At 42.1% G+C, this 18,651-nt stretch overlaps 1 protein-coding gene and 1 pseudogene across 1 annotated transcript in view; both read right to left on the bottom strand.

Moving 5' to 3' along the window:
• CHMP4B (charged multivesicular body protein 4B) overlaps nt 1–18,651 on the bottom strand; it is a 54,440-nt gene that overhangs the window by 31,546 nt on the left and 4,243 nt on the right. The gene's annotated exons all lie outside the window — the stretch shown is intronic.
• LOC140618339 (eukaryotic translation initiation factor 1 pseudogene) lies at nt 8,076–10,923 on the bottom strand (annotated as a pseudogene).

Below are 18,651 nucleotides of genomic sequence, written 5' to 3'. Positions count from 1 at the left end.
GGAGATAAGAGCCATGCATTCTAGGCCCAGATTTGTCTTCACAAGCTGTGTCACTTTTAACAGGTCACTTAATCTCTGAGTCTGGGATTTCCCTCTGTACCGGTAAGAAGAGCTCCAAAGTTGCAGGATTTTTCCAGAGCTGCTTAAGAAACAGGAAGGCACCATGAAAGTTAATAAAAAGGAGGGGAACTTTTTTTTGAGACACACACAGAGAGAGAGAGAGGCAGAGAGACAGGCAGAGGGAGAAGGAGGCTCCATGCAGGGAGCCCATGTGGGACTTGATCCTGGGTCTCCAGGATCACGCCCTGGGCTGAAGGCGGTGCTAGACTGCTGAGCCACCTGGGCTGCCCCAGGGGAATGGTTTTTAATGGGCACTAACCGGAACCTGAGGTTTTAAAGGCCTTAAATTAGAACCAGGAAGGTAAATGTCATCCATTTTTTTAGAGGTTTAGCTGTTCATGGTAGTACTAGGATTTACACCTAGCACACAAGGTGTTGCAGAGAAGGCCACTGCTCTCCCTAAGATATCTAGTATCATCTTCAGTCTCCATCCTAAAAAGTAGATTTAAATAAAATGACTTAAGTCAGGCCAACCCTGACCAGCTGGTTTCTTTTTCCACTCTCCTCCCAAAGGAGACAAATCCTTTGTATCCTGTGGCTCTGAAAATGGGTTGGTGAGGAGGTCAAGAACTTCTACAGGGAAGCCACCCCCCCCCCCCCCCCCCCCCGGTATGCTTAACTTGGTCACTGCTGGATTTTCGTCCAGCAGGGCTTAAGCCTGCTCAGCCCCAGAAGAAATGTATGCCTCTGAATTGCCAAAAGGCTGGGAGTCAAGTCAGAGGCAGACTACTGATCCAAAGGAGGCTCAGATACCAGGAGAGATGCCCTCTGGCATCTGTGCTGCTCACCTGGATCCAGGCTCATGGCAGCAGCTAAAAACCATTATTCGGCTCTGGCCTCTGAACCAGGAAATCACAATAAAAAGATGTCCATCACATCTTACAAAACAGTCTGTGGCTGCTTTCAGCTTTTACAATGAGCAGAGCTGTACCCAAGCTGCTAACAGACAAAATGAAGCTAACCTGCTCCATCCTTTTATTCAACAAAACTGCTTAGCAACATCTGGTTCTCTGGAGAGTTACTGTAATATGGCACTTGTTGACTCAGGTAATGTTAGAACAGGAAGAAATCTTAGCATTCGTTTAATCCATCCTTCTCATTTTATTGTTGGAAAAACAAAGGCCCAGAGTAGGGGAAGGCACTTGCCCAAAGATACTAGTCGAAAGAATCAGAACTAGAACTGGGATGTCCCAAGGTCCTAGGGCTCTGCTTGGCCATCCTGGGTGATGAAAGGAGCACCTAGGAAACAGGAAAGCAAACAGGAGGCTGTGAGCTCAGGAAAGAGGGAGGGAATAAAAAAGTGAGTTCTCAGATTTTTGTGAGTAAGATAGCAGACAGAGACCAGGCTGAACTTGAAATGTACAGCCTGGGCAGCCCTGGTAGCACAGCGGTTTAGCGCCGCCTACAGCCCAGGGCGTGATCCTGGAGACCCTGGATCGAGTCCCACATCGGGCTCTGTATGATGCCTGCTTCTCCCTCTGCCTGTGTCTCTGCCTCTCTCTCTCTCTCTCTGACTCTATGAATAAATAAATAAAATCTTTGAAAAAAAAAAGAAAAGAAATGTACAGCCTCAGAAATAGAGGTCCTTGTCATCAGCCAAGGGAAGTAACCTTCCCCATCTCCCTTTCTCAGATCAAAGATAAACTGAAAAGAAGAATAATCTCAAAGATCACAACTAATTGAGCCAGCCAGCCAGGAGTTGGGAGTGAAATGCACAACACAATGCAGCCAAGGACCTGATTAATAAATGAGGCTGGGTCAAGCTAGTTTAAGTAGGGAAGATCTGCCTGCCTACCTTAAGCATATAACTGAGATACTCTCAAGTGGAGAAAAGTTACCTTTCTGTCTCTATCCAGCTGCCCAGGATGTTCCAGGCTTCAGTAAAGCAGAAGAGGAATCAGGAAGAAGTAACCAGAGAAAGGATACTGACCCATGAATTCTCCCTTATAAGGGCACGACTCCTCTACCCACTTCATTTCCTCAGGTAATAATGGGTATAAAGCCTACCAATGGGTAAATTCACTAGGGTGCTGCAGGAAGATGGCTGCTGGTCCCCATAAGCTACTCAAGAGACAGCGTTCATTCAGTTATGTGCCTCATTAAATTCAACTTAACACAGATTTCTCAGCTTAGTGTCCAGGGCTTCCTCAGGGAGGCTGCAGCCTTATCTTTTTCCAACTGTCCCTCTGCCTGAGACACCACTACTCCTCAAACCACCCTCCCATAATCCCACCTCCCTTCTCACATACATATGTGCGGTACTCTGGCTCCACAATTCCCTCAGCCTCAAATGCCCCTACCCCCTTCCTCCATCCCAAATCCTATGCATCTGTATTCTATACTGCCCCTTCACATGGAGTCTCATGGTGGGCACTCAAAATGTTGGCCAAATTGGGCAGAACTTAATCTAACAACTTTTTTCCTTTTCCCACCATCATCTAACAGAAACAAACAGCCCCAGTCTGGGATGCCAACCAGAGGCCCAGCTCCTAAACCTGAGAGTAGCTGGCTCTCTTTCAGGGACCATTTGTGTGGCCTCGCCTCTCTGCCTCTTACCTCTGAAATAAGAGTAATATTTCTTGTCAGAGAAGCTGAGTGCTTTGAGATGAGAGGCTTTGGAAACACATATTCTCAAGTTCAGGACCATTATTTTAAACTCCCCTTAGACCCATGCACCATTTACCAACTAATGCTAAGAATTTAAAGCTTGTTTCCAGCCAAATGCCTCTTCTTTTATCACAAATGCCCTAGTGTATAGCTGTTGGAGAGCTGCACTGAGGACTCTAGGTAGCCTATTGGCTTTTCATTTCCACAGACTGTGGAGATTTCTATGTTGAGTATAAAGGGTACTCATGGTTTCAAGAAAAGCCCTGAGTTTCAGGCCTGTGGTTCTCCCAAATCTCATGGTATAACTAACCAGTTTCCAACCTACGGGTTATGAGCCCATAGGGTTCATAGCTACCACAACACTGCTCTGTGAAATGTGCCCACCCAGCATTGCCTGTGCACTAAACGGTGAACATATCACACAATAACAAAATCAACTGTCACTTGACCACCTACTACCATTCATGTAAGACATTCCTAGGATGGAGACACACATAGTGGGTATTTAATAAATATTGATTGAAGGTAATTACGTATCTTCTCAATTAAAGGGTCCTAACAACTATGCATTATCATAGGACAACCCCTTATTTTTTCTGGAATTAGAAAAGCATCCTCCTACCTGAAGACTGAAAACCTCTGGGTCTAGAAAAGCATTCTCCAACCTGAAAACTGAAACACTCTGCATTGGTGTAAGAGTCCTGAATAGGAAGGACTGAGAAAAAGGTCCCAGTCCAAGTCAGACTCTCAGAAAGCAGAGCCAGAAGGCCTTGAGCTATCTCTAGACCTTGGTGGCCTCAGCAAAGCAACAAAAGGGTAGAGTTAAAAGTACTGGGTCCTCTCAGCTTGGCTCTTTAAAACAACTGACCCTGGGGCACCTGGGTGGCTCAATGGTTGAGCATCCGCCTTCGCCTTCAGCTCAGGGCGTGATCTGGGTGTTCTGGGATAGTCTTGCTTGGGCTCCCCATAGAAAACCTGCTTCTCTATGTCTCTGCCTCTCTGTGTGTTTCTCATGAATAAATAAATAAAATCTTTTTAAAAATTAAAAAATAAAAACAGCTGACCCTTAGGCCAGTCTCTGGAGCTCTAGAACTCTACCTAGACAGCTTGACCAGCCGTAGAGCTGGTTCTCAACCCTAGGAACTTCTGTCCCCCAGAGGACATTTTTAGCAGCGTTTAGACACATTTCTGGTTGTCACAATTGGAGGGGGAATGCCATGCATATCTATCAGGTAGAAGTCAAGGATGCTACTAAACATCCTGCAATGCAAAGGACAGCCCCCCCCCAAAAAAAACACAATAGTTTCAAGGTTCGAAACACTGCTTTGCAGACCACTGAGAAACTGAGTTTATTGTGGCAAAAGAAGTAGAAACCAGACTGGGAAATGCACAATGCTAATGCTGTAGCAGACTGTGAATGAATGAATACAGTGAACAAAGGCTCTCAAACCATTTCAGACACATATGAACAGTCTCCTCTTAGTTTTCTCTGGCACTAGTCCCATTATGGATAACATAATCAGTCACTCTGAGGACCCCCAACTTTGTCCTCCTCCTCAACCTGACCCACATCCATTATTGACACATTGCCTTGCTAAAGCTGGCAAGGGAATCTGAAATTGAGCATTAATAACAGGAAGCTAGAACAGTGCATGGTATAGTAAGAAAGCTCTAGACTTGGGTTCTAGCCTTGACTCAGTCTCTAGGGAAACCACTTAATTCCTTTGAGCCCTAGTTTTTTAAGCCCTATCCCAATCTGCAAAATTGGGTTAAAATTCACAACCTGGGGGATCCCTGGGTGGCTCAGTGGCTTGGCGCCTGCCTTTGGCCCAGGGCGCGATCCTGGAGTCCCGGGATCGAGTCCCACGTCAGGCTCCCTGTGTGGAACCTGCTTCTCCCTCTGCCTGTGTCTCTGCCTCTCTCTCTGTGTCTCTCATGAATAAATAAAATCTTTTTTTTTTAAAGATTTACTTATTTATTTATGATAGACAGAGAGAGAGAGAGGCAGAGACACAGGAGGAGAGAGAAGTAGGCTCCATGCCGGGAGCCCGACGTGGGACTCGATCCCGGGACTCCAGGATCGTGCCCTGGGCCAAAGGCAGGCGCCAAACCGCTGAGCCACCCAGGGATCCCCAATAAATAAAATCTTAAAAAAAAAAAAAAAAAACCACAACCTGTTTAAAAGCTTCTCTGACTTTCAAAACGAGTATATGTGAAAGTGCTTAGAAGCCATAAAATCCTATACAAGTGTGTAATATTTCCCTCCAGAATAACTTACACTGTAAGTTACACTTACACTGTACTTATACTGTGTAAAGAACAGTATAAAAATTGATTTCCAGGGATACCTGGGTGGCTCAGTGGTTGAGTGTCTGCCTTTGGCTCAGGACGTGATCCTGGGGTCGTGGGATCAAGTCCCACGTCAGGTTCCCCGCAGGGAGACTGTTTCTCCCTCTGCCTATGTCTCTTCCTCTGTTTCTGTCTCTCTCATGATTAAATGAACAAATTTTTAAAAATCTGATTTCCAATGACAATATTTTGTCCATTGATAAGTTATGAACACTGAAGGCTATGGAGTCCTGGCCCTATGGGACATCAAAAATACCCAAATCCACTGTGATGCAGCCCACCTTGGGATCCCCGAAGGCTTCTGGATTGGACCAGTGACTCTCTAATCTGAATGTCACCTTTCTCATCTCTAATGGCAGAGTGGGGTATAAAACCACTTAATAATGGATTATTGGGGAAAAAAAAATCAAACATGATCAAATTTGTAAAATGCATGGCATTTCCCAAAGATGGGGCAATGTTTTCATTTTCTGAAGACTTTTCTCCTGAAAATAATTTTATTTTACTTTGAAATACAACTTTTCTAGAATAATGAAAATAATTTAAGAAAGGTGTTTCTATATTGCTCTGCCCTTTACACTTTCAAAATTACCTCTAAAATGAAGTGCCTGGGTGGCTCAGTTGGTTAAGTGACTGCCTTCTTCCAGGTCATGATCCCAGGGTCCTGGGATTGAGTCCCTTATCATGCTCCCTGCTCAGTGGGGAGTTTGCTTCTCTCTCTGCCCTTCCCCCCTCATGTGATCTCTCTCTCTCTCAAATAAATGAACAAAATATTTTTGAAAAATAATAAAATCTAAACATGAGAAAGGCTGTCTGCTAAAAGCAACAAACTGAATGCCAGGCTGATACTAACTCCTTCCTTGGACATGGCCACAGAAGGCCATCAGAGCCTATTACAACTCAATACCCAAATCTTCTAACTCCAGACTTGCCAAGCAATCTGCAACCATTCACTGACCTTCCACAAGGTTCTAAAGGGAGAAAATGCTCTGGAGAGGTGAAAGCAACTCATCTACTTGATGGAAAATTAAGAAACTAGCAATTATTTTAGTTCTAAATGTCACCCTTGTAAGTCAGTGTTTCAAAATCTAAAGAACTCTGGGGACACAGAGCTGAACTGTGTCGAACTCCTTACCCTAATGAGGAGTCTTTCAGATGGCTTTGTTGAGTACCAACTCCTTTTCAAACTTCTGCAGAGAATAGCAGCCAGGCTACACACATGTACAAGTCTAATTTTTGCTTTTACAACTACCAGTTTTTTTAAGATTTTATTTATTTATTAGGGATGTGTGGGTGGCTCAGCGGTTGAGCGTCTGCCTTCGACTCGGGGTGTGATCCCAGGATCCGGGGATCGAGTCCTGCACTGGGTTCCCTTCATGGAGCCTGCTTCTCCTTCTGCCTGTGTCTCTGCCTCTCTCTCTGTGTCTCTCATGAATAAATAAAATATATTTTTTAAAAAGCTGTACTTTAAATTTAGTATTCTAAAACTAATTCTTTTTTTTAAATTAATTTATTTATTCATGAGGGATACAGAAGGAGAGAGAGGCAGAGACACAGGCAGAGGGAGAAGCAGGCTCCATGCAGGGAGGCTGACGTGGGACCCGATCCCAGGTCTCCAGGATCACGCCCGGGGCTGAAGGCGGCGCCAAACCACTAAGCCACGGGGGCTGCCCTCTAAAACTAATTCTTTTATGACTAAACTAAGCTAAACATTTATCCATTCTTATGTCCCCACAAAGAGGATTGAGTCAAAATGCTTTTTAAAAGCATTGCATATATTTCCATATTCCTGGGTTTACTTTCTCAAATACTTTTTCTAGTAATTCAGTTTCAAGCACTTATACATTTTGAGTTCCTTCCTAACAATCTGATATCCTCCAAAATAACTATTTAATAAAATATAGATTCTATCAACACACACACACACACACACACACACACAGTTTCAGTTCCCTCCACTGCATATCCTGTATTCTGAAGTTTCTAGAACAGATCACACTGTACCCTGTCTATATCCGATTACTTGTCACTCTAGCTAGATTGTAACCATCTCAGAGGCAATGGCCTATCTTCATTTGTATTTACCCAATAAACTAGGACAGGCACACAGCTCAAGTTAACATATGTTAATCAAATGGGCTTGTGAATAAAGCAAAGGTTCTAGCTACTTTCATTTTTTATTTTTTTTAAGATTTTATTTATTTATTTGATAGACTGAGTGAGAGAGAGAGCACACATAAGCAGGGACAGAGGGAGAGGGAGAAGCAGACTCCTCTGCTGAGCAGGGAGCCTGACGTGGGGCTTGAGCATAGGCAGAAGGCATATGCTTAAGGGACTGAGCCACCCAGGCACCCCTACTTTCATCTTTTAAATTGAAGTATAACCATACAATATTAATTTCATGTATACAGCATAGTAATTTAACATTTGTCTACATGGTGACATTTATATACATTGCAAACTGATCGCTACCATAACCTAGTTTCTGTCATAAGTTAGTTCGGTATTACTGACTATATTCCCTATGCTGTACATTTTATCCCCATGACTTTTTTTTTAAGATTTTATTTATCTATTTATGAAAGACACAGAGAGAGAGAGAGAGAGAGAGAGACAGAGGCAGAGGGAGAAGCAGGCTCTGTGCAGGGAGCCCGACGTGGGACTCGATCCCGGGACTCCAGGGTCACGCCTGGAGCTGAAGGCAGATGCATTCAACCGCTAAGCCACCCAGGCGTCCTTCCCCATGACTTATTTTATAACTAAAAGTTTGTACCTCTTGATCCCCTAACCTATTTCACTATTATTCCCATCAAACCCCCTTCCCTCTGACAACCACCACTCCGTTCTATCTATAAGTCTGGGGTTTTGGGTTTTTTTTTTTTATTCCATTTATAGGTAAAATCATGCAGAATGTCTTTCTCTGACTTATTTCACTTAGCAGAATACCCTCAATGTTCATCCATGATGTTATGTATGGCAAGATTTCATTCTTTTTTTAATGACTGAGTAGTATTCCATGCGTGTGCATGTGCACACACACATGCAAATACACATCTTTAATCCATTCATCTATTTTTTTCTTAATCCATTCATCTATTGATGGATACCTAGGTTGTTTCCACATCTTAGTTATTATAAGTAATGCTGCATTAATATGGGGGTGCATATATCTTTTTTTTTTTTTTTTGCATATATCTTTTCAAATTAGTGTTTTTGTTTTCATCAGATAGATACCCAGAAGTGGAACTGCTGGATGTGGTAGTTCTGCATTTAATTTTTTGAGGAATTTCCATACCGTTTTCCCAAAGTGTTTTTACCAATTTACATTCCCACCAATAGTTGCATAGGGCTCCCTTTTCTTCACATTCTTACCAACAATTGTTATTTCTTGTCTTTTTGATAATAGCCATTTTTAAAAAAGATTTTACTTATTTATGAAAACACAGAGAGAGCAAGGCAGAGACACAGCTAAAGGGAGAAGCAGGCTCCTCGCAGGGAACCCAATGTGGGACTTGATCCCAGAACCCCGGGATCACCACGTGAGCCACAGGCAGACACTCAACCACTGAGCCACCCAGGTGCACCCTATAATAGTCATTATTACATGTGTGAGGTGATAACCTCACTGTGGTTCCATTATGTTGAGCATCTTTTCATGTGCCTACTGCTATCTAAATACCTTCTTTGGAAAAATGTCTAAAAAAAAAAAAAAAAAAAAGCCCAGCTTTTAATCAGACAGGTTTTTTTTTTTTAGTTGTTAATAAATTGTATGAGTTTTTAAATATACTTTGAGTTAACTCTTTATCAGATACATGATTCACAAACATCTTCTCCCATTCAGTAGGTTGCCTTTCATTTTGTTTATGGCTTCCTTCGCTATGAAAAAGTGTTTTATTTTAGTTTGATGCAGCCTCATTTATTTTTGCTTTTCTTGTCCTTGCCTTTGGAGTCAGATCCCAAGAAACATAACTAAGACCGATCTCAAGGACCTTAGAGCTTACCACCTAGTTCTCTTCCAGGTTTTATGGTTTCAAATCTCACATTCAAGCCTTTAATTCTTTGAGTTAATTTTTGTATATGGTGTAAACAGGGGTGCAATTTTATCTTTTGCCTGTAGCTGTCCAGTTTTCTTAACACTATTTATTGAAGATACTATCTCTTCTCCACTGTATATTCATGCCTCTTTTGTCATAAATTAATTGACAAATGTGTGAGTTTATTTCTGGGCTCTCTGTTCTGTTCCACTGATTCATGTGTTTTTGTGCCAATACCACAAGGTTGTTTTTTTTTTTATCACTATAGCTTTGTGGTATAGTTTTAAATCAGGAAGTGTAATGCCTCTGGCTTTGCTCTTTCTCAAGATTTCTCTGATTATTCAAGTCTTTCGTGGTTCCTTTTTTTTTTTTTTTTAAAGATTTTATTTATTTATTCATGAGAGACAGGAAAAGAGGCAGAGACACAGGCAGAGGGAGGAGAAGCAGGCTCCATGCAAGGAGCCCAATGTGGACTCCATCCCAGGAATCCAGGATCACGCCCTGAGCCAAAGGCAGATGCTCAAACGCTGAGCCACCCAGGCATTCCTTTTTTGTGGTTCCTAATAATTCTGTATTTGTTCTAGTTCTGTGAAAAATACCACTGTATTGAATCTGTAGACTGTTTTGGGTAGTATAGACATTTGCACGATATTAATTCTTCCCATCTGTGAGCAGGAATATCTTCCTATTTATTTCTATCTTCTTCGGTGTTTTTCACTAATGTATTATAGTTTTCAGGGTACAGGTCTTTCACCTCCTTAGTGAAATTTATTCCTAGGTATTTTATTCTTTGGGGGGGGACACTCTTCAGTTTTTTTTTTTTCAAGATTTATTCATTGATTTTAAAGAGGGGGAATAAGAGTGAAAGAGGGGCAGAAGGAGATGGAAAGAATCTCAACCAGACTCCTCACTGAGCACTGAATGCAGAGCCCGACGTGGGGCTTACTTTCACAACCCTGAGATCATGACCTGAGCCAAAACCAAAAGTCACACACTCAACTGACCAGAGCCACCAAGATGCCTCTGGTTCTTTTCAGTTTATTGCACAAAGGAGTTACACTAGTTCAAATTAAAAGCAGATCCCAAATGGTTACCTTATACAAGCTATGACGTTTTTAAACTTGTGACAAGTGACAGAAGGGATATTCTACTCATTGCAAGGAAATCCTAATTTATGCTTCAGTGAGCCAAAAGCACTTAAAACCATGAACCTTCAGCTGGTCATCTTTAGCCAGGCCAATCTCTACAGGGAAGGAACTAGTATATACTCTTGCACTGGTCACCCTGTAGCTGAATTACTTCTCCATATTATGGATGCTCAATTACAGTACCATTGCAGGCAAATTTCTTCTTAAATGCCTTCACTAGTTTTTATTGTAATCATCAGCAATCCCTTGGATAGGAGTAAGGGTCTTCCTACTATTTCTCTGTTGAATTCTCATATATATAATCCCAGTGCCAGCAGGAAGCAGAGTATCACCCTTACTTGCATCAACAAGGGGGTGTAGAATGGAGGTTCTGGATAGCCAGAAATATGATTCCTTCTCTTCGGTAGAAAAGGTCAGCAGGAGAATGGGTGGGGAAAGGAGGGGGGTGGCGGAGCATTGGGAACCAAGCAGGCTCAAAGGGGAGGCTGCTGAGTTCCAGCTGGCAGCTAAATGACTGGGGCTATTTTATTCTTTTTTGATGCAATTTTTAGTGGGACTGTTTCCTTGTTTTCTCTTTCTGATAGCTCCTTTTAGTGAATAGAAATGCAACATGTTTTTGTGTGTTCATTTTGTATCCCACAATTTACTAAATTTATTAGCTCTGAGAGTTTTTTGGCAGAGTTTTCAATATATAGTATCATGTCATATACAAATAGTGACAGTTTTACTTCTTTTTTTCTAATCTGGATGACTTCTAGCTACCTTCTTTTAAAATAGACCATCTAGGGATCCCTAGGTGGCGCAGCAGTTTGGCGCCTGCCTTTGGCCCAGGGCGCGATCCTGGAGACCTGGGATCGAGTCCCACATCGGGCTCCCGGTGCATAGAGCCTGCTTCTCCCTCTGCCTGAGTCTCTGCCTCTCCCTCTCTCTCTCTCTCTCTCTCTCTCTCTGTGACTATCATGAATAAATAAATAAAATCTTAAAAAAAATAAAAATAAAAATAAAATAAAATAAAATAGACCATCTGAACATGGAGCCTGCTTGGGATTCTCTCTCCTCTCCTTCTGTGCCTATCCACCATCCTATCCACTATCCCATCACCCTGCTCTCCATCCCCTCCCCCTAAAAAATAAATAAAATAAAATGGGCCAGCTGAAGTGAAATGCAAATGTTTATCTATGTAGCACTAAGACCAAAAAGATTTGGGATCTCAACATCAAGGTCCCTAAATAGTACACAATATTCAATCCAAATCCATTTCAAAAGCCTTAGTTTCCTTTTTTCAAATATACTACTCTATACTCAACACAGTTAGATGAAAACAGAAGTTCTTTTTTTTTTTTTTTTAAGATTTTATTTATTTATTTATGAGAGACAGTGAGAGGCAGAGACACAGGCAGAGGGAGAAGCAGGCTCCATGCAAGGAGCCCGATGCAGGACGTGATCCTGGAACTTTGGGATCACGACCTGAGCCAAAGGCAGACGCTCAACAGCTGAGCCACCCAGGTGTCCCAAAAGCAGAAGTTCTTCTGCAACTTCCAGTTGTAACTCTAGATCTGAGATGGTGTCATATACCAAACATGAGTGACTATATTCAACCCCCACCCCATTCTACCCACGCTACTCTACCCTCCAGCTACCTACTCCTTTAAGGACTGACACAAAAGATCACATTGTCATCTCAACCCTCAGCTGGAGAACTGCTCCTTTCTTCAAATCTTCACTACACTCCATGTAGAGTGTTCCTGTGGATGGCACTTACAGCCAGTTTTGCACTTTAATTATTCCTTTTTTTTTTTTTTTTTACTTTAATTATTCCTGTCCTAGGTTATACCCCCTACCAAGAGTATGGGCCTTCTGAGAGCAGGATCACTGGACAAGCCCCACAGTTGAGCAGGAAACACGGATTGGGCGAATGTCTGGACTTTGGGACTTGAGAACTCTGAGAAAACTCGACTGCCCTGATTATTCAATGGGAGGAAACTACCCTAAGCAGGTTGTATCAAGTCCCAGGCGTACCACTTTGAGTAACCTGGTGCTTGATTCATTATCACTCTAAACCCAGAAAAATGTTATTTTATGGAATCAAACAGGGCAAGTTGATGTTAGAATTCCCTGCACTGATCCTCTTTCATCATCCATACTTCATCATCCCGAATAACTCCCTTTCTCCTGGCTGAGGAGCTCCTTGAATTTTCTTTTACTTTATCCATTAGTTCCTAAGAGGAACACTTAGGATGGCTGTAAGACTCCAGTGAAAAAAATGTATGGGCTATGTAGTTGTGATAATTTTTATTCTCTGAAAGAGGCTCAGATCTTTTTAACTATAGGATCCACTGGGCCAGGCTGTGTCCTTTTCACTGCCTGGAAATCCACATGGCATCTCAGATGGGTCCTAACATAGAACAGGCTCTCAGAAAACATCTGTCCCTCCTAATCCAGAAAACTGGTGGATTAGAACAGTACCAATGCCATATAAACAGAACAGGAAACAGCCATAAAACCATTAAACCAAGTTATCAGACCTCACTGAAAAGTCATTTATGGTTTAAAAAAAAAAAAAAAGTAAGGCTTCAAAAAATTCATTTCCTAGCCACCCTCCAGTCCCTAGGTGGAGTTATTTTCTTGTCACCCATTCTTATGGTACTCTGCACAAGCCCTACTGGGTAAAAACACTATCTTTACTAATTGGTCCCCCCACTAGGCAGTGGTGTTTACTAAGAATAGGAACTGCCCCTAACATCACCAGGGTTGCTGGTGCCAAACAATCAGTGGATCCTCATGACTGACAGCTAGCCTGAATACTTGTCAATTACCCAGAAGACTGACTTCTTTCATGAAGAAGGCCATTACCTCATCAGCAGGACAAGTGCTTCAAGTTTTTCAAAAGGAAGGGAGGCAAATTCTACTGAACCATTGCATTCTGTGACCTCACTGGGTTTGGAGGTAACTAAAGGTATCTGAAAATAGATGGAGCTGGATAAAAGTTCAGTCTCTGAGCAGCCAAAGAAGTGAGCAAACTGACCAAGACAGCATCCCTGAAAGTCCAGGTATGAATATTGGTATTGGCATATGAAAATGCCCACTATTCTCATTTAATCCCCACAATAACTATAGAGAGGTGTCTCTCAAACTTTACTGTGCATCAAACTACCTGAGGATCTCATAAATATACAGGTTCTGCTTCCTAGGGCTGGTAGGGCCTGATAATCTGTTTTTCTAACACTTTCCCACATGTTCTCATAGACAGCACTTTGAGTAGCAAGTTGTAAAGTAAATACTATGTACTGTTTTTGCAGCTGAAGAAGCTAGTGCTCAGAGATAGAAGAATTGTTGCAAATCACAAAGCCAGCCAAGTAGCAGAGGTGGAATATGAGTGCAGGTCTTCTGATTCTAAGCCCATCACCTTTTCCACTATACCATATAATTAACCTTTTGACCTACACAGCCATGACCAGAAAGATGTATAGTTTTCCTGCATTCCTCAAATAAGCCCTCTAGCCAGCTTTGCCCTGTATGGAAGAAGAGCGAGAAGGTAGAACTGGAAATATCAGCGATGGGAAAATCCAGCCAGCTAGATGCTTTTGCTAAGAACTTAAATCATTGAATCCTTCAGCTAAGGCTCCTGAAGGGCCAAATTTTAGTATTTACCAGATGCTTATTCCTTTATTAATGAAAGGCCACTGGAAAGCAAAATCTCTTTAAAAAAAACAAACCCACAAAACTGTCTCAGAGATATGGGAATCGTCAGGGCCATTCAGTACATAGAACCAAATTAATTCCTAGACAAATGGCTAGCCCTGCATATTTTCAGCTATGCTGCTCAGATCTTGGCTGGAATATTCAGGGATTCAGCTTTGCCCACTCCACAACTTAAAGGCAACACTGATAAAAAGGAGCACTGTTCAGAGGAGGGTAGCAAGGAAAGAACAGAAATACCTGGCAACAGTCAATGGTACAGTGATCTGTCCTAGAAAAGTACAGGCTTGACACATTAAGTACCGTCTTCCCTGATCTGTCCTGCTGAAGAAGGATTAGGCCTGTTCTCTTTGGCCCCAAAAGACAGCATTAGCAATTAGTTTTCCCAATAGAAGAAATACTTTTCACAATCCTCTACTGACAGAGCCAGGATCTGCCCCAAGCCTTCTAACTCCAGACCCTGCATTCTTTCCACTAGCTCAAACTGCTTCCCTACAGAGCTACCACCTTCAGGAAGAAAGATTTCCATTCCAAAGGAGAAAGGTGATTTTATAGTCAGAGCCACCCAAAGACAGACCATGCTGTAGTAAGGGAGGATAGAACACCTAATACAAATCCTGTCAGCAAAGAGGTTCAATCAGAGGTTAATCGCTTGCTAGGAATACTGCAAAAGGAACTTGGGCATTAGATGGGTGGCTGGGTGAAATGAACCTGCCAATCCTCAGAGATGAATTAATCTATTCCTGCTGTATTTTCCTCTAATACTTCATTTGTACATTTACCACGGTTTGCCTTTTATCAGTTACTTATACATACATGTATGAGTCTTCCTTGCTGAACTGTTAGCCCTTGTAAGAAGAAAGTGGTATCTCATCCATCTTTATATCCCTTATTGTGCATTAAAACTATACCTGGGAAATCAAGGACACAGTTACATCTCTCCTATGTTCCAGGCACTGTGGTAGGCATTTTACATATATCAACTTATTCCACATCCTCACAAGAACCCCAGAAAGTACTATTTGTTCCTTTTTTATAGATGAGGACATTGAGACTCAGAAAGGATAAGTAACTGTCAAGGTACTGCTGATGAGTGAAGTAAGCATTCAAACTGAGAAATCTTTTGCCTAAACCATCATGATGCTTTCCTCCTAGAACGAACTCAATAAACATCTGCTGGCTTGAGTCAAACACCTTAAAAACAGGCCAGTATTCTATCCAACTAGGTCTCTTCTTGTTTCTTTTCCTTCTAAATATAACTATCTACCCTCAAAATGACCAATCTAAAGTTGTTTTTGAATATCCTCTCTCACTCTTTTAAAGAAAATGGCACAGCACAAAACAATTCTGGGCAAAAGAACCAAGTTTTCATAAGCCTTTCCTACCCAAAGGAATTCAAGACCCCCAAGGGCTTCCCTTCTCCCAGCTGGCCCTGGTTCCACTTCAGGGCTTTGGACCACTGAAAACAAATCAGGTCCTAGCTTTCGGCCTCAGGGATGTAAGGCTCGCACATATCTTTACAGGTTGTTTTTGAAAACCTCGCTCTTTACATGTAAACCTAACCAGGGACAACATTAAATTTCCCTGAGCGAAACAGTCCAGGCTCAAAGGTCCTCATATTTCACTCAGCTTCCAAACAAAATCTATCTTGATGGGACTCCCAGGTGGCTCAATGGCTGAATGTTTGCCTTCATTCAGCTCAGGGCATGATCCCAGGGTACTGGGATGGAGTCCCACATCAGGCTCCCTGCAAGGAGCCTGCTTCTCCCTCTGCCTGTGTCTCTGCCTCTCTCTGGGTGTCTCTCATGAATAAATAAAATCTTAAAAACTTTAAAAAACAATATCTAAGTTGAATTTCAAACCACAAACCTACTAGCAGGCACTTAAAAATCTTTAATCTCCCTGCCAAATAGGGCAAAAAAGATTCTGTCATTTGAATCAAAGGCACCAGCATGTTTAGACAGCCAACACATGAGGTCTCTCTGACACCCCATCTGTCTGAAGAAATAAACCAAACCCAATCTGGCCAATCATTTCTTCAATAAAGAAACTTAAGCAGGGATCCCTGGGTGGCGCAGCGGTTTGGCGCCTGCCTTTGGCCCAGGGCGCGATCCTGGAGACCCGGGATCGAATCCCATGTTGGGCTCCCGGTGCATGGAGCCTGCTTCTCCCTCTGCCTGTGTCTCTGCCTCTCTCTCTCTGTGTGACTATCATAAATAAATAAAAATTTATAAAAAAAAAAAGAAGAAACTTAAGCATCACCAAGGGAAATTCCCACTGCTCAGTTCCCAGGGTAGGTTTTGGGTTTTCCATCCCAGGGCCTCTGGAAGAGAAGATCCTGCTGACACATGTACCATTAAGATACTGTACTTATCTTTTTTTTTTTTTTTCTTAAGATTTTATTTATTTATTGGAAAAAGAGAGAGAGAGAGACAGGGAATATGGGCAGGGGGAGAAGCAGATTCCCTGCTGAGCAAGAAGCCTGATGGGGCTCAATCCCAGGATTCCGGAGCCCCAGGATCCGGGATCATGACCTGAGCCAAAGGCAGCCACTTAACTGACTGAGCCACCCAGGCACCGCAAGATGTTGTAGTTTTCAACCTGATACCCTGAGTCTAGAGAACCAAAAGGCCACATTCACTATAAATGTAATTTATTAACATGTCTTCCCACATGCTAACATATCAAAGTAATTTTATTAAACATGAGAGAGCCACCCTGGCTCCAGCAATGAGCAGGATTTAATGAAGATGTATTTCCTGTGAGCACATAGGCTCTCTTCATCCATCATCCATTTTCCACTGGATCTAAATTAACCTGTAAATGAACTGATTCGCATCCATAAATCCAACAGAAATATATCAATGTAGGGTGTTTGAGATATCCAGTCTCATACCCATTTCCCAATCTCATACAGTTCTCTTGTTAAATTAAAATATGATCCTTTCTACAAACTGTTTTCATCTTTATTAAAACAGGAAAAAAGGGAAATCTGAACTCCTTAGGGTAGATATTTCATAACTTGTTATAACACTTTAAGGAGAAAAAAATATTTGATATTTGATCATCTATCTTAGGGAAAACACTAACAGGGCACTATAGAAAGGTACCAAAAAAGACCTAAGTTTGAGTGATTTTTGTCAGTTCACCTAGACTGATTTCCATCCAATTTTCAGTGAAACGGCTCTTCCATTTCGACAACCAAACCAAAGAAATCTGAGCAGCAATAACTTTATCAGAAAAGGTAAGAAAAGTATACTTTTTTCTTTTTTTAATATTTTATTTACTTATTCATGAGACACACACAGAGAGAGAGGCAGAGACATAAGCAGAGGGAAAAGCAGGCTCCCTGAGAGAAGCCTGATGTGGGACTCAATCCTGAGACTCCAGGATCACGATCTGAGCCAAAGGCAGATGCTCAATGGCTGAGCCACCCAGGCGTCCTGAAAAGTATACTTCCACATCCACAATGCATCGTCATACTTTCTCATATATATTCTCTTAGCTAATCCTCACCATAGTAATGTGAGATGAATATTATTTCTACTTTATAGAAAAGGAAAGTGACAGTACTTAAGTCCCTTAAATGGCAGGGGCCATGTCTAGTTTCTCTGTGTTTCCAGCACTGAGCATGAGGCCTGGGACACAGTTTAAGAGCCTGCTACATGCTCAAGAATGGGACATGCTTAAGAATAACTTGGACGCCTGGGTAGCTCAGCAGTTAAGCATCTGCTTTTGGTTCAGGGCGTAATCCTGGGGTCCTGGGATCGAGTCCCACATCGGGCTTCCTGCATGAAGCCTGCTTCTCCTTCTACCTGTGTTTCTGCCTCCCTGTTTCTCTCATGAATAGATAAATAAAATTAAAAAAAAAAAAAAAAGAATTAATACATGACTAAAGGAAAGGAAAAGGGATTTGGAAAAAATATGCAATCCAAATTTTGCTCCAGGGTCCTAACAAAAATCACCTCCTGGAACACACTTGCACACTGCAAATAATCTACTTGAGCTTCAGAGACCTGTTTTAAAGGACAATTTATCATCTTTACAATGTGTACACAATAAGGGCATGGCGTGGCAGGGCAAGAGGGCAGGGCGTAGTTCTATCTCACTTCTCCCCCCCACCCCCCACTTAGCACCACACCTTGCACAAGTGGATGTTTAATGAGCTAAGTGATGACAAAGGTAATAATGATGGCTTCACCCATCATGGGAGTACACAGAACACAAGATGCCCATAGCCACCAGAAGAACTGGTCTCTGAGTCAAGTTACATCCTCTCTGGAGCCTCACTTTTTTTCTCTGTGCAATGGGAATAACAGAATATACTCAAATGACAGTTTCCATTCATTTAATAAATACTTACCGAAAACATTAACCATATGTCAGGCACTATGCTAGGGGACACAGTGATGAACATGACCATCACATCCTGCCTCAAGGAGCTTACAGTCTCAGTGGATGCTGTGAGACTCGCGAAAAAAAGAAGTTTTACAAATCTCAAAGGACTACACAGTTATGAAGCATTGCTTCTCATCTGTGTTTCTCAGCTTGGTTAATGGCATCACCATCCACCCAGTTGTCCAACTTGGGAATTTTCCTCAACTCCTCCCTCCTTCATCCTACTCACAATTCCCATAAATCACCAAGCTTCTTTTGATTCTTCTTCAGAAAAGTCTGACATGGGATCCCTGGGT

The sequence above is a fragment of the Canis lupus genome, chromosome 26, assembly GCF_048164855.1.
Source record: "Canis lupus baileyi chromosome 26, mCanLup2.hap1, whole genome shotgun sequence".
Classification (NCBI taxonomy): Eukaryota; Metazoa; Chordata; class Mammalia; order Carnivora; family Canidae; genus Canis; species Canis lupus.
This window is presented reverse-complemented; position numbering and strand designations above follow the sequence as displayed.